The sequence below is a fragment of the Balaenoptera physalus genome (assembly GCF_965194825.1).
Source record: "Balaenoptera physalus genome assembly, chromosome: 3".
Taxonomy (NCBI): Eukaryota; Metazoa; Chordata; class Mammalia; order Artiodactyla; family Balaenopteridae; genus Balaenoptera; species Balaenoptera physalus.
Window position 1 is genome coordinate 165,042,723 of NC_138890.1, and position 18,042 is coordinate 165,060,764.

An 18,042-nucleotide genomic window follows, 5' to 3' on the forward strand; every position below is an offset into this window, starting at 1 on the left:
AGGTCCTGCCAACCCAGGTGGTCTGGAGCATAGAGAAGAAAGTACAGACTGGACCAAAATAGAGTCTGTCTTCTGGGCACAATGGTTGCCGTCAGACCTTCAGTTTGATTTATAACAGAACCCCATTGATAACCTGTGCCAGTTATTGTTTATTTAAGTATGCAAACTATTCAGGACTCTTGCAGCTGGGAGTGAAGGAGTCATAACTAAAACTGCCATTAACAAAAAAGGGAATTCATGGCTCACGTTATGAACACATCTGGGTTGTTTCTGGTTTTAGACGTGGCTGAGTCTGGTGTTTAAATCATGTCATCATCATCCTTTCTGTTTTATCTAATGATTTTTTTCTGTTCTCAGTGTTATAGATTTCTTCTCTTATCTTTATATCCTATACTACAAATTTGGAAAACGATCAGTGTCACCTGGTTTGCAGGACCTCTTTCATTAGATAAAAGTCCATGAAACCAGCACCCAGATCTCTGTTTCTAAATAAACATTCTCCTGTAAAAGGAACCAGGATGCCTTAGAGGAGTGGCAGGGGTGGGGAAAATACAAGATGAATCTGAAGCATCTTTAGTACCAGAAGGTAAGGAAGTACAAAAAAAAAAAAAGATAGGGGTATGTCAAAGGGACACAGGAGCCAACCAGAAAGAGCTCCCAGAAAGAGCTCCCAATGACCAGAGCTGGGACAATCTGAACAACAGATTAGGGCATGTTAATCAGGCAATACAATAAGCAGTCACTATAGTTATAAATATTAACATTTTAAAGCACATGGAAGCAACTTAGACTTTAGAAAACAAGACATCAAACTGTAAATCCATCTATATAAAATTTGCATAGGATAAATAGTGAAAGGTCATAAAACATCCAAAACGTCAAGAGGGGTGATGTTGGTGATGGAATCCCTTCTTAGTTTCCACAATACTGTATTACTTTTAAGTAATTCTTAGGAAGATTAAATTCATAATGCAAATAATCACTCTCTAATCGCTTTTAAGACTATAGATGTTCTTGCCTGAGATTTGCTTCAAGACCTGCTTATCTATAATCAGTCTGTGCTGCAGACTTTGAAATATAAATTTATGTTGTGTCTGATGACATGTCAAGAAATTCCAGAAAGAAAAGGGAACCCTTCCACACTGTTGGTGGGAATATAAGGTGGTGCAGCCACTACGGAAAACAGTATGGAGGTTCCTCAAAAAACCAATAATAGAGTTGCCATATGATATAGCAATCCCACTCCTGGGCATATATCTGGACAAAACTATAATTCAAAGAGATACATGCAAAAAAAAAAAAAAAAAAAAAACATACATGCACCCAAATGTTCACTGCAGCACTATTCACAATAGCCGAGACGTGGAAACAACCTAAATGTCCATCGACAGACGAATGGATAAAGAAGATGTGGTACATGCATACAATGGAACACTACTCAGCCATAAAAAAGAATGAAACAATGAAACAATGAAATGAAACAATGAAACAATAAAAAAGAATGAGTGACAACTAAAGTACAAAGGACAAAACAACAATACATGGTATTTTACTTACAATAATGGCTAATTGGCATAATTTAAGTCACTTTGAAAAGGTAAAGATTAAAAAGCTGAATTTAGAAAATAACCAGTAATAACACAAAGCAACATACATTTAAAACACTGACAGAATTAACAGGAGTTACAGAAAAATATACAATGAACCACAGCTATTTCAAATAGGATTTTCGCATAATTAAAAACAAAAAAATCAGTAATGCTATAAAAGCTTTATTTTTTATTGAAGTAAAATTGATGTATACCATTATAAAAGTTTCCGGTGTGCAACACTGTAATTCAATACACAACGGGATCATCATCAAAAGTGTAGTTATCATCCATCACCACAGAGTCGATCCCTTTTACCCATTTTGCCCACCTCTCAACCCCTTCTCCTCTGCTGTATCTCTTCTAGATATAAAAGTTTTAAACTATATTATTATCTAACTTACCTAACAGAAATTTATAGAATACTACATCTGGCAGCTAAAATACATAGTCTTTGGGGCTATAAAACAAGTCTCAATAAGTCACAAAGGATCATATGTTCTGTGAACATACATAAATGAATAAATGCTTTCGCGAAGAATAATGAGATAATCTTATGTGTTTGAGAATTAGCAGTACGTGTCTAAATGAACACTTGTTTAAAAAAATGCAATGGGAATTTAAAATATATTATTGACAGTATGGAAATAGAAATGTACCTTATCAAAACTTATATGATTGAGGCAAAACAGTCTTTGGCTATACTTTATCATTTAAATATGAAAGTTTAAAAAATCAATCAGCTAAGCCTCCATCTCAAGATTCTAAAAAGGAAAAGGGGAAATTTAAAACCCAGAGGAAGAAGAAGGATAAAAAGTAGAATGATGAGAACAAAGATCAAAGATATAAAATAGAGAAAAATAACAAAGCCATAAGCGTTAATCTTTGAAAGTTTAATAAAATTGATAAACTCTGTAGTAGTAGAATAATACCCCCTCCCAAGTTGTATAAGTGTTATTTCCCAGAACCTGGGAATATGTTCCCTTACATGGCAAAGAGACATTGCAGATGCAGTTAAGTCAGGATCTCCATAGCGTTTCCTGAATTACCCTGGTGAGCCAGTGTAATCACAAAGGTCCTTATTTTGAAAAAGAGTAGACGAGGGAAGCAGAAGTGTCGGAGTCAGAGAAGGAGATGTGACAGTGGAAGCAAAGTGAGAATGATCTCATTTCAGGCTGTAAGTATGGAAGGGGGCCAGTAGCTGAGGATTGGGGAGAGCCTCTAGAAGCTGAGAAAGGCAAGAAACTGGATTCCCAGAATGTGCAGAAGGAATGGGGTCCTGTAAACATTTTAACTGTAGCTTAGCTAGACCTATTTTGAACTGTGATCTCCAGAACTGTAAAATAATCAATTTGTGGTGTTTTAAGTCACTAAGATTGTGTTAATTTGGTACAGCAGCAACAGGAAACTAAGAGAAACCCTTAGCAAGACTGATAAAAAAATGTAAAGTACACACAAATTAACGTTAACTGAAAGCAGTATAGTGGTGCCAATACACATATTTTCAAATTAAAGGAGAATAAGAGAATAGTGTATTTCCTTCTTGATTTTCAATACTGTATTTAGCAGAAACCAACTTTATTTATTAGCATAAGGACATAGGGGCGACAATGAAAAACAACAATCATAAGGAGAAAAAAGAAAAGAAAACAAAATGTACTATTTAATTAATTGTAAATGGATTAAAAAAATCATCCATTTTTAATTTGCTGTTTGTTAACTTTTTTTTTTTAACATCTTTATTGGAGTATAATTCCTTTACAGTGTTGTGTTAGTTTCTGCTGTATATCAAAGTGAATCAGCTATACATATACATATAGCCCCAGATGCCCTCCCTCTTGCCTCTCCCTTCCCCCGTCCCTATCCCACCCCTCTAGGTGGTCACAAAGCACGGAGCTGATCTCCCTGTGCTTGAGTATCTTTTTAAAACAGCAAGATGTCCGGATCCTAATATCAATAAAACAAATTAGGACCATAAATGACTCCATTAAAATAAATCTGTTGCCCATAAATTTTCTAGCAATTAATATAAATCAACTTTATTATAAATTGTATAGTACACTCCTGCCAAACTGAGAACTATATATTTTATTTCCATCTGTATTTTGAAGTGTGAATACTAGAAAATTAGCTTTAATAAAAGCTCAATTAATCTAAGTAATAATGCCTAAATATCTCTTGGTGTGAAGGGTCTTGAAACACATGACTTTCCATCCCAATGCCAGTTTTGTCTAATCATCTTATGGGCAAAATTTATGTCATATTTTTACTTTGAAAAATCTATTTGGAACAAAGAAAACTATAGTTAGGCAACAATTCCTGTATTGTTGAAAATTAGCAACTGTTATCACAACAACAACAATAAAACGTACTTTGACTCCAATGTAATTATGTACTTAATTTTTCTCTTTTTTAGTTTTCAAGAACCATTTTTTATTAAACCCATATAAGAAAATTTACTTATCGGTGTTATTTCTATTTAATTTACAAGAAGACTGAAGCAACAGTTATGTCAGTATTATATATTGCTTAAATTTTTTCACTGATTTTATGTTAGAGTTATTTGGAAAGTTTATAGTCCTTAAATTTCGATTAATGTCCTCACATTTTGTTGCATGTGTGCTCAGTTCTCCCAAAAATTATTTGAACTTGACCACTCTGAATATAAAGCTGGCATTCAAGTCGATCAAAAAATTACTTATGTCTTTGGTGAAATGTCTATTTACGTCTTCCGCCCATTTTTTAATTGGATTGTTTGTTTTTTTTGATATTGAGCTGCACGAGCTGTTTGTATATTTAGGAGATTGATCCTTTATCTATTGTTTCATTGGCAAATATTTTCTCCCATTCTGAGGGTTGTCTTTTCATCTTATTTATGGTTTCCTTTGCTGTGCAAAAGCTTTTAAGTTTAATTAGGTCCCAGAAGACATACAGATGGCCAAGAGGCACACGAAAAGATGCTCAACATCACTAATTATTAGAGAAATGCAAGTCAAAACTACAGTGAGGTGATACCTCACACCGGTCAGAATGGCCATTATCAAAAAATCGAGAAACAATAAATGCTGGAAAGGGTGTGGTGAAAAGGGAACCCTCCTGCACTGTTGGTGGGAATGTAAGTTGATACAACTATGGAGAACAGTGTGGAGGTTCCTTAAAAAACTAAAAATAGAACTACCATATGACCCAGCAATCCCACTACTGGGCATATACCCTGAGAAAAGCATAATTCAAAAAAGAGACATGTACCACAGTGTTCACTGCAGCACTATTTACAATAACCAGGACATAGAACTAACCTAGATGGATAAAGAAGATGTGGCACCTATAGACAATGGAATATTACTCAGACATAAAAAGAAACGAAACTGAGTTATTTGTAGTGAGGTGGATGGACCTAGAGTCTGTCATACAGAGTGAAGTAAGTCAGAAAAAGAAAAACAAATACGTATGCTAACGCATATATGGAATAGATTCCATATATGCAATCTAAAAAAAAAAAAATGGTACTGATGAACCTAGTGGCAGGGCAGGAATAAAGATGTAGACATAGAGAATGGACTTGAGGATATTGGGGTGGAAGGGAAAGCTGGGGCGAACTGAGAGTAGCATTGACATACATACACTACCAAATGTAAAACAGTTTGCTAGTGGGAAGAAGCAGCACAGCACAGGGAGATCAGCTCGGTGCTTTGCGATGACCTAGAGGGGTGGGATAGGGAGGATGGGAGGGAGGCTCAAGAGGGATATGGGGATATATGTATGCATATGGCTGATTCACTTTGCTGTACAGCAGAAACTAACACAGTATTGTGAAGCAATTATACTCCAATAAAGATCTATTTAAAAATTACGTATGATTTAAGTGAAATTCATTAAGACTAAGTACTTAATGAAAATTAGCAAGGTGTTTCATCTCTCTTCAGAAACAAATATCCATTTTTACCTTTACTTGATATATCTGAAGTAACGTATATAGATTTGCCTTTGAATATTACATTTCTTCCATCTGGTCCACTACTATTTTGGAAAGCTTGGTCCTTTCTGAGTGAGAAACATAAGATTTGAAATGATTAAGGTCCATTTATAACATTACTATTTGCTTAAATTTTATATCATTATCTGTCATTATTGAGTAGAATGCATCACCCCTGAAGGAGGCATATGAGTCTAATGGTAAAAATATAAGGATGAGGCATATATTTAGGTCACGGATAACTCAGCAGGTAATGAAGAACGGAGGAGGCATTTAAAATCCCCTACATTTGAAAATCTTGTAAGCCAAAAGATGATTCTTAAACTACAGAAAATGTTATGTGTTTATCTAATTGCTTGATAGTGTTTCTTGTTTTCTTTCATAAAGATGCATGGTACTGCTATTGGGGAAATTAAATTTACTTAGACCGCATGAAATCGTAAAATAAAACAGTACTAATTATTACTAATACTAATACTATGAGAAGAAGAAGGAGAAGAAGGAGAGGAAGAGGGGAAAATTCAATTGTAATAATTTCCATTTTTAAGTATTTTATGTCCCAAGCTCTCTGCTATGTGGTATATGTGAATTAACTTATTAAATCATCTCACCAGACTTGTGGGTAAGTACTACACTATATAAGATTCTTTTGCCTGAAAAAAATAGAAAATCCCAATTCAGTAAGAAAAATTTATTACCTCATATAGCAAAGACTCTAAAGGTCAGGCACCCCCAGGGTTGTTTAATTCAGTGGCTGAATGATGTCATCAAGAACCCAGCTCTTTTCGTTATTTTCTGACCCGCCCTCCTCAGCACCTTTGTTCTCAGCCTTCCTCCCTTCATGAGAGTAAAATGGTTATGACTCTGTGTGTAAGCATGAGAACGTGTAGTAGAAAATGTGGGTAACTCTTCTTGCGTGAGTTTTCTTTTTTAAAGGGGCAACTTTCCCCAGACTCTTTCCAGCAGACTTCTCCAAATGTAAATGAAGATGAATACAAATTTAACCATGATTAAAATATATTTTTTATCTTTAGGGTAGGATCAAAGTTTCGTAATCATCCCTAGATCTATCACTGGCAAAGAGAATAAGATTTTAATGATCAGCTTAGAGTACGCAGGATTTAACAGTGAGTCCTATGGGAGAGAATTAAAAACATGAACAAAATAACCAAGTAGGGAGATTGAAAGTGAGGTAGGCAACCACTTATGTCTGCTACAGATATTATCTTTACTTTCTAGATAATCAAACAAGGGATAAAAGAAATGGTGAGATTAACATTATTGGGACAGGAAGTTGCAGAATATGAATTCAATGACACGTTGAAGGGTTGGAGAGATTTAGTAGCTTGTTCCAATAAGACAATGCACAGTAATGTGTTAGAGGAGGAAAAAATAAAAGAAAGACATTTCTCTGGACTTAAGAAGGTGATGTCTGTGCCAGAATTCATATCATTAAGTTATTTTCTGGACCAGACATTTATTTCAGAGATCTAACTAATATTTTTACTGTCTTTTTTTTTTTTTTTTCTATTTGAGGTAAGAGATTCTAGAGCATATTTGAATGTTGATGTGATGATCCAATACACAGGAAGAGATTAAGGAAACAGAGAAAATCAAGTAACGGCAGGAGAAATTTCTTTCATAAGTCACTAGTAGAGGATAACAAGAATAATTACTGAGAGATTTAAAAGAAAGAAAGCCCTTCCAATGTTTGAGAAGAATGAGAAAACATGGATATACTCAGTAAAGTCTGGAAAATTATTCATAGAAGACAATGCAGCCAGTGTTTTAGTTCACATCCTCATTATTATCCTCAATTTTTAATTTTTCATCTTTATTCACCTCTTTATTCTTCACATGTTTCTCCTCATATACTAACTATTAATTTTCAAGTTCCTTATAAAAATTAAAATACTATTCTGGGGAAAATGTTACTAGAAATCTTTATACACTTACACAAACCTTAGAACTCAAGCACATCATAATGAAAACATGAACTAAGACAAATATATAGTGCTTGAATGGCATCAAATTTTATTGTGTTAAACTGTGTAAAACTTTCCTATAAAAAAATGTAAAGGTTTATATTAAGAAGTCAGAGTGCCATTGTACTTTAATCAGGCGCTCATCTAAATGGAAATGAGCAAGACTAATTTTGTAGAATTTAGATGCTGAGCTGAACCAAACTTATTATAAAAGAACTGGTGAATCTATCAGAGCAAAGGTAAGTAACTATCTTGTAAAGTAAATTCATCTATAATGCAATAAAAAGATGTATTAAATCCAAGGATGAGAGATTTGTTGCTGCCCTTGAATATACATTCAAATAGCTTTAAAAAAATCTGCCTGAAGGCCCCCCCAGGTGTGTGGTTGGACCAGGAGTATAGGGGGGAACTGAAGCCTTAAAGCCCACTTAAAGCCAACAAAAGATCAGAAAGAAAAATTAAGGAAACAATCCTATTTACCATCACATCAAAAGAAATAAAATACCTAAGAACAAACTTACCTAAGGAGACAAAAGAACTGTACTCTGAACACCATAAGATGCTGATTAAAGAAATTAAACATGACACAAACAGTTGGATGATATACCATGTTCTTGGACTGGAAGAATCAATATTGTTAAAATGATCATATAACCCAAGACAATCCACAGATTCGACGCAATCCCTATCAAATGACCAATGGCATTTTTCACAGAACTAGAACAAAAAATTTTTTAATTTGTATGAAAACACAAAGACCCCTATTAGCCACACCAACTTTAAGAAAGAAAAACGGAGCTGGAGGTAACAGACTTCCTGACTTCAGACCATACTACAAAGTTACAGTCATGAAAACAACATGGTACTGGCACAAAACAGAAATATAGATCAATGGAACAGGAAAGAGAGCCCCGAAGTAGACCCAACCACCTATGGTCAATTAATCTATGACAACAAAGGCAAGAATACGCAGTAGAGAAAAGACAGCCTCTTCAATAACTGGTGCTGGGAAAACTGGACAGCTACATGTAAAAGAATGAAATTGAACATTCTTTAACATCATACGCAAAAATAATCTTAAAATGAGTTAAAGACCTAAATGTAAGAGTGGATACTATAAAACTCCTAGAGGAAAACATAGGCAGAAGACACTTTGACATAAATTGTAGCAAAATCTTTTTGGAACCACCTCCTAGAGCAATGAAAATGGAAACAAAAATTAACAAATGGGACTTAGTTAAACTGAAAATCTTTTGCGCAGCAAAGGAAACCATAAACAAAACGAAAAGAGCCTACAGAATGGGAGAAAATATTTGCAAACGATGTAACCCATGAGGGATTAAACTCTAAAATATACAAACAGCTCACACAGCTCAATATAAAAAGAAAAACTCAATGAAAAAAATTGCAGGAGATCTAAATAGACATTTCTCCCAAGAAGACATAGAGATGGCCAACAGGCACATGAAAGGATGCTCAAATCGCTAATTATTAGAGAAAGGTAAATCAAAACTACAATGAGGACAGCAACAGTCAGCTCTACCCACCACCAGAGCCTCCCATCAAGCCTCTTAGATAGCCTCAACCACCAGAGGGCAGAGAGCAGAAGCAAGAAAAACTACAATCCTGCAGCCTGCGGACCAAAAACCACAGTTACAGAAAGATAGAGAAGATGAAAAGGCAGAGGGCTATATACCAGATGAAGGAACAAGAAAAAACCCCAGAAAAACAACTAAATGAAGTGGAGATAGGCAACCTTCCAGACAAAGAATTCAGAATAATGATAGTGAAGATGATCCAGGACCTCGGAATAAGAATGGAGGCAAAGATTGAGAAGATGCAAGAAATGATTAACAAAGACCTAGAAGAATTAAAGAACAAACAAACAGAGATGACCAATACAATAACTGAAATGAAAACTACACTAGAAGGAATCCATAGCAGAATAACTGAGGCAGAAGAACGGATAAGTGACCTGGAAGACAGAATGGTGGAATTCACTGCTGCGGAACAGACTAAAGAAAAAAGAATGAAAAGAAATGAAGACAGCCTAAGAGACCTCTGGGACAACATTAAACGCAACAACATTCGCATTATAGGGGTCCCAGAAGGAGAAGAGAGAGAGAAAGGACCAGAGAAAATATTTGAAGAGATTATAGTCGAAAACTTCCCTAACATGGGAAAGGAGATAGCCACCCAAGTCCAGGAAGCGCAGAGAGTCCCATACAGAATAAACCCAAGGAGAAACACGCCGAGACACATAGTAATCAAAGTGGCAAAAATTAAAGACAAAGAAAAATTATTGAAAGCAGCAAGGGAAAAACGACAAATAACATACAAGGGAACTCCCATAAGGTTAACAGCTGATTTCTCAGCAGAAACTCTGCAAGCCAGAAGGGAGTGGCATGATATACTTAAAGTGATGAAAGGGAAGAACCTACAACCAAGATTACTCTATCCGGCAAGGATCTCATTTAGATTTGATGGAGAAATCAAAAGCTTTACAGACAAGCAAAAGCTAAGAGAATTCAGCACCACCAAACCAGCTCTACAACAAATGCTAAAGGAACTTCTCTAAGTGGGAAACACAAGAGAAGAAAAGGACCTACAAAAACAAACCCAAAACAATTAAGAAAATGGTCATAGGAACATACATATCGATAATTACCTTAAACGTGAATGGATTAAACGCCCCAACCAAAAGACGTAGACTGGCTGAATGGATACAAAAACAGGACCCATATATATGCTGTCTACAAGAGACCCACTTTAGACCTAGGGACACATACAGACTGAGAGTTAGGGGATGGAAAAAGATATTCCATGCAAATGGAAATCAAAAGAAAGCTGGAGTAGCTATACTCATATCAGATAAAATAGACTTTAAAATAAAGAATGTTACAAGAGGCAAGGAAGGACACTACATAATGATCCAGGGATCAATCCAAGAAGAAGATATAACAATTATAAATATATATGCACCCAACATAGGAGCACCTCAATACATAAGGCAACTGCTAACAGCTATAAAAGAGGAAATCGACAGTAACACAATAATAGTGGGGGACTTTAACACTTCACTTACACCAATGGACAGATCATCCAAAATGAAAATAAATAAGGAAACAGAAGCTTTAAATGACACAATAGACCAGATAGATTTAATTGATATATATAGGACATTCCATCCAAAAACAGCAGATTACACATTCTTCTCAAGTGCGCACGGAACATTCTCCAGGATAGATCACATCTTGGGTCACAAATCAAGCCTCAGTAAATTTAAGAAAATTGAAATCATACCAAGCATCTTTTCTGACCAAAACGCTATGAGATTAGAAATGAATTACAGGGAAAAAAACGTAAAAAAGACAAACACATGGAGGCTAAACAATACGTTACTAAATAACCAAAAGATCACTGAAGAAATCAAAGAGGAAATAAGAAAATACCTAGAGACAAATGACAATGAAAACACGACGACCCAAAACCTATGGGATGCAGCAAAAGCGGTTCTAAGAGGGAAGTTTATAGCTATACAAGCCTACCTAAAGAAACAAGAAAAATCTCAAGTAAACAATCTAACCTTACACCTAAAGAAACTAGAGAAAGAAGAACAAACAAAACCCAAAGTTAGCAGAAGGAAAGAAATCATAAAGATCAGAGCAGAAATAAATGAGATAGAAACAAAGAAAACAATAGCAAAGATCAATAAAACTAAAAGTTGGTTCTTTGAGAAGATAAACAAAATTGATAAGCCATTAGCCAGACTCATCAAGAAAAAGAGGGAGAGGACTCAAATCAATAAAATCAGAAATGAAAAAGGAGAAGTTACAACAGACACTGCAGAAATACAAAACATCCTAAGAGACTACTATAAGCAACTTTATGCCAATAAAATGGACAACCTGGAAGAAATGGACAAATTCTTAGAAAGGTATAACCTTCCAAGACTGAATCAGGAAGAAACAGAAAATATGAACAGACCAATCACAAGTAATGAAATTGAAACTGTGATTAAAAATCTTCCAACAAACAAAAGTCCAGGACCAGATGGCTTCACAGGTGAATTCTATCAAACATTTAGAGAAGAGCTAACACCCATCCTTCTCAAACTCTTCCAAAAAATTGCAGAGGAAGGAACACTCCCAAACTCATTCTATGAGGCCACCATCACCCTGATACCAAAACCAGACAAAGACACTACAAAAAAAGAAAATTACAGACCAATATCACTGATGAATATAGATGCAAAAATCCTCAACAAAATACTAGCACACAGAATCCAACAACACATTAAAAGGATCATACACCACGATCAAGTGGGATTTATCCCAGGGATGCAAGGATTCTTCAATATACGCAAATCAATCAATGTGATACACCATATTAACAAATTGAAGAATAAAAACCATATGATCATCTCAATAGATGCAGAAAAAGCTTTTGACAAAATTCAACACCCATTTCTGATAAAAACTCTCCAGAAAGTGGGCATAGAGGGAACCTACCTCAACATAATAAAGGCCATATATGACAAACCCACAGCAAACATCATTCTCAATGGTGAAAAACTGAAAGCATTTCCTCTAAGATCAGGAACGAGACAAGGATGTCCACTCTCACCACTATTATTCAACATAGTTCTGGAAGTCCTAGCCACGGCAATCAGAGAAGAAAAAGAAATAAAAGGAATACGAATTGGAAAAGAGGAAGTAAAACTGTCACTGTTTGCGGATGACATGATACTATACATAGAGAATCCTAAAACTGCCACCAGAAAACTGCTAGAGCTAATTAATGAATATGGTAAAGTTGCAGGATACAAAATTAATGCACAGAAATCTCTTGCATTCCTATACACTAATGATGAAAAATCTGAAAGAGAAATTATGGAAGCACTCCCATTTACCATTGCAACAAAAAGAATAAAATACCTAGGAATAAACCTACCTAGGGAGACAAAAGACCTGTATGCAGAAAACTATAAGACACTGATGAAAGAAATTAAAGATGATACCAACAGATGGAGAGATATACCATGTTCTTGGATTGGAAGAATCAACATTGTGAAAATGAGTATACTACCCAAAGCAATCTACAGATTCAATGCAATCCCTATCAAATTACCAATGGCATTTTTTACGGAGCTAGAACAAATCATCTTAAAATTTGTATGGAGACACAAAAGACCCCGAATAGCCAAAGCAGTCTTGAGGCAAAAAAATGGAGCTGGAGGAATCAGACTCCCTGACTTCAGACTATACTACAAAGCTACAGTAATCAAGACAATATGGTACTGGCACAAAAACAGAAACATAGATCAATGGAACAAGATAGAAAGCCCAGAGATTAACCCACGCACCTATGGTCAACTAATCTATGACAAAGGAGGCAAAGATATACAATGGAGAAAAGACAGTCTCTTCAATAAGTGGTGCTGGGAAAACTGGACAGCTACATGTAAAAGAATGAAATTAGAATACTCCCTAACACCATACACAAAAATAAACTCAAAATGGATTAGAGACCTAAATATAAGACTGGACACTATAAAACTCTTAGAGGAAAACATAGGAAGAACACTCTTTGACATAAATCACAGCAAGATCTTTTTTGATCCACCTCCTAGAGTAATGGAAATAAAAACAAAAATAAACAAGTGGGACCTAATGAAACTTCAAAGCTTTTGCACAGCAAAGGAAACCATAAACAAGACGAAAAGACAACCCTCAGAATGGGAGAAAATATTTGCAAATGAATCAACGGACAAAGGATTAATCTCCAAAATATATAAACAGCTCATTCAGCTCAATATCAAAGAAACAAACACCCCAATCCAAAAATGGGCAGAAGACCTAAATAGACATTTCTCCAAAGAAGACATACAGACGGCCACGAAGCACATGAAAAGCTGCTCAACATCACTAATTATTAGAGAAATGCAAATCAAAACTACAATGAGGTATCACCTCACTCCTGTTAGAATGAGGATCATCAGAAAATCTACAAACAACAAATGCTGGAGAGGGTGTGGAGAAAAGGGAACCCTCTTGCACTGTTGGTGGGAATGTAAATTGATACAGCCACTCTGGAGAACAATATGGAGGTTCCTTAAAAAACTAAAAATAGAATTACCATATGACACAGCAATCCCACTACTGGGCATATACCCAGAGAAAACCGTAATTCAAAAAGACACATGCACCCGAATGTTCATTGCAGCACTATTTACAATAGCCAGGTCATGGAAGCAACCTAAATGCCCATCAACAGACGAATGGTTAAAGAAGATGTGGTACATATATACAATGGAATATTACTCAGCCATAAAAAGGAACGAAATTGAGTCATTTGTTGAGACATGGATGGATCTAGAGGCTGTCATACAGAGTGAAGTAAGTCAGAAAGAGAAAAACAAATATCATATATTAATGCATGTATGTGGAACCTAGAAAAATGGTACAGATGAGCCAGTTTGCAGGGCAGAAGTTGAGACACAGATGTAGAGAATGGACATATGGACACCAAGGGGGGAAAACTGCGGTGAGGTGGGGATGGTGGTGTGCTGAATTGGGCGATTGGGATTGACATGTATACACTGATATGTATAAAATTGATGCCTAATAAGAACCTGCAGTATAAAAAAACAAACAAAACAACTAAAAAAAAAAAAAAAAAAAAAAAAAAAAACAACTACAATGAGGAACCACCTCGCACCAGTGAGAATGGCCATAATCAAAAGGTCTACAAACAATAAATGCTGGAGAGGGCGTGGAGAAAAGGGAACCCTCTTACACGGTTGGTGGGAATGTAAAATGGTACAGCCACTATGCAGAACAGTATGGAGGTTCCTTAAACAACTAAAAATAGAACTACCATATGATCCAGCAATCCCACTTCTGAGCACATATCTAGAGAAAACCATAATTCAAAAAGATGCATGCACCCCAGTGTTCACTGCAGCACTATTTACAATAGCCAGGACATGGAAGCAGCCTGAATATCTATTGACAGATGAATGGACAAAGAAGATGTGGTATATATATATATGTGTATATATATATATATACATATATATATATATATACATATATATATATATGTATATATGTATATATGTATATATATATATATATATATATAAAACGGAACACTACTCAGACATGAAAAAGATGAAATAATGCCATTTTCAGCAACATGGATGGAACTAGAGTTAATCATACTAAGTGAAGTTAAGTCAGACAGAGAAAGACAAATACCATATGATATTACTAGAGTGTGGAACTAAAAAAGAAAAAATGATACACATGAACTTATTTACCAAACAGAAACCAACTCACAGATAAAGAAAACAAACTTATGGTTACCAAAGGGGAAAACAAACTTATGGTTACCAAAGGGGAAAACAAACTTATGGTTACCAAAGGGGAAATGTGGGGGGGAGGAATAAATTATGAAGTTGGGAGTAACATATACATACTACTAATATATAAGATAGATAAACAACAAGGACCTATGTATAGTACAAAGAACGATACTCAATATTTTGTAATAAACTGTATTACAAAAAAAAGTTACTTTGCTACACTTGTAACTCACACAACACTGTAAATTAACTATACTCCAATAAAAAAAAAACTGCCTGAAATTAAAAATAGTAATAATACTTTAAAATCATCTGTAGCCATGATTCTTTATGAAATGTAAAAAGTGACCAATATTTTTGTATCATTGTTAATTACATATATATTTTTTGCTCTATTTCTTTGATGTGATTTGGAAACTTCAGACAAGGATATTCATCCCCTCAATGCTTAGTCTAATGTATAGATAGACCTACTATAATCAATCTTTCAGGTAACATAAACATACAGGTCTACTCGTGTATAATTAATTTTCAAAAATAACACTTTCTAAATACAGACATAGGGGAAATATTTACAGGGAATTTTCATTATAAAGAAAAACTCAAATTACAATTTTAAACAGACCACTGAGCAAATCATTTTGAAATACTTGATCAGGTATTTAGAGGTTACTATAACAATAATCAGATCTCCCTCAAATACAGTAGTATGTATGTGTCTATATATCTATACATATATATATCTATATATATTATATTAAAAAACTTTAAAGTAATTTTTCCCACCCCAATGGATAGTGTATATCTCCAACCCAGTTAAATCTTACCCTCTTTCAACAAAAATTAAACAAAAAAGTGTTTGTGGTTTCTAACACCTTGTCTTCAAAACAAAACAACAACCAAAACAACAGAAACAAAACAAAAAATAAAAGCAACGTACCTACTAGTTATGTCAGGGTCATTAAAACCCCAGGGAGTCCAAAACCCCAAGGGGCACGTCTGGATGGAAGCTGCCTCCCTTTGCCGGAAGCTCCAAATTACAAAAATATCAGTTGCAAAAATTTTCCTTGACTGCTGGAAGATTGGAGCATTGTAAATTAGACCACAGAGTTCCAATAAACCTTAACTGGAAAAAAAATGTCTAGCACACTCTAGTGAATCTTGGTCTCTATTTTGATGATTCATCTAGTGAGTCATATTCCTGGAAAGATTCTCTAGGGTCCCACAAAGGCTCACGCTTATTGTCCAAGGCTAGAAGTCTTATGCACAGTCACATCCAGTCTCTGTTTTGGGGGTCTGCCACTGTGCCTGGGTGGCTGGTGCTGCAAAGACTCAAAACATAGCCACAGAGGAATAATCTAGACAAACCAACAGGTCCTGGAGATATTTCTGGATCTCAAATAAAGATGCCCTCTTGCTTCCTCGTGAGTTCCCCTCTGAGGTCTTTGGAGCCTTTAATGTGAGTGGACTTCATTCTGGACAATCTAGAAAGAGGTTCTAATCATGTTTTTCGTCCAAAGAGAAGATACCAGGTTCATAATCTGTGATAACATCATCCCCTCCTCTCAAGGAGTATCTGCAACAGGATGCAACACTATCTGTTCTGGCTATTGCCACCACTGTTGTAACTTTTTCTGGGGCAAAAAGATCCCTAATCCCTTTCAGTCAGCATCACTGAGAAGGGGCCAGGCCATGGAAAAGTCTGAAAAAGAATGGTAATCCAAAAGATAGTTTGCATTTTCTCCTAGACACAAAAATACTAGTGACTGCTCTACCAATTGATACAGGAATACTTCTTCCTGTCTTCTAAATATTCCACTATACTTGAATAAATCAAGCTCCCTGACTCTTAATTAGGGGCCCAGGGAATAACACCCCGTACTTCCCATTCTATAATAATGGTTTTGACATTTTTATTTCTATCTCTTTTCCATAGTCTACAAGCTTTAAGAGGAAGCACACAATGTACCTTATATTTACCATAATAATTTCATTGTATAGCACAGTGCCTGACCTGATATAGTTAGTATACACAAAAAATACTTCTTAGTTAAATGAATGTATCAAGATTTTCCCATCAGTAAGTTATGCCAACTAGCTAAAAGTTTAGGGTTTTGTCATTCCATACTTCTTCTTTTCCAAAGAAGTGCATGAAGTAGAAATTAGCCCTTTCTAAATATTATTGCATGTCTTTACATAACAAGAAAACTAAATAATAAAAAGCGTAGATTGAATTTTTCTTCACGAAACAACAGTTCTCAGTATATGAAACAACAGGATGGAATGCACAACTTGCTTTGGGGACCTCACCTGACTCTCCCTCAGATCATCTTGAAAAATGCACTGTGAATTATATCTTATCAGGTTAACTGACTACTCATTTTAGCTCTAAGTAAATGGCCAAACATAGCTGACATTTAACAGAGAACACAGAAGTAAAGATCGCAATCTTTTAAGTAAGTTTCAGACTTATCAAACATAGCATTTTTCTTGCATATTGCTGTCAGGAAAACTATGAGTAACACTTTTTTAAAAAAAAATCATCGTTGCCGTCAAAAACTGAAAAACTTTGTAAGTTAATTGGGAAGTAAATTAAGAATCAGCATGTGAAAAATATAAAATCAAAATATTCATTTCACACAAAACCTCTGTGTCATGATTAATAACACTATTTTATAATAATCATGATTTCTCACAGTTTGATCTTTATAGGTTACCATAAGAATGCAGTTGATTAGTGTTTGCATGTATCTTTCTTGGTTATTACCTCTTAATCTCCTTTCTACACAAACAAAGGCATAAGGATATTAAGAAGAAGGAGAAGGAGAAAGAAGAGAACAGAGAGAAGAGGAAGGAGAAAATGAAGACAGAAAAAATATTACATAAAGGAATAGTTACTTTTCTGTATCAATTTAGTTAGGCCACGGCAACCAGATATTTGGTCAAATATTATTCTAGATGTTTCTGTGAGGGTATTTTTTAGATGAGATTAACCTTTAAATCGGTAAACTTTGAGTAAAACGGATTACCCTCTATAATATGGGTGGGCCATAGCTAATTAGCCTCTTAAGGGAATTCTGCCAGCAGACAGCCTTCAGAATCAAACTGTAGCTCTCTCCTTAA

At 35.1% G+C, this 18,042-nt stretch overlaps 1 long non-coding RNA gene across 1 annotated transcript in view; it reads right to left on the reverse strand.

The window, feature by feature from the left end:
• Nucleotides 1–4,289: 4,289 nt before the first annotated feature.
• Nucleotides 4,290–18,042, reverse strand: part of LOC309658426 — a 179,209-nt gene continuing 165,456 nt past the window's right edge. Inside the window, exon 4 of the long non-coding RNA XR_014262231.1 lies at nt 4,290–5,633. This is a non-coding gene — a long non-coding RNA (uncharacterized lncRNA). The remainder of the gene's footprint in view (nt 5,634–18,042) is intronic.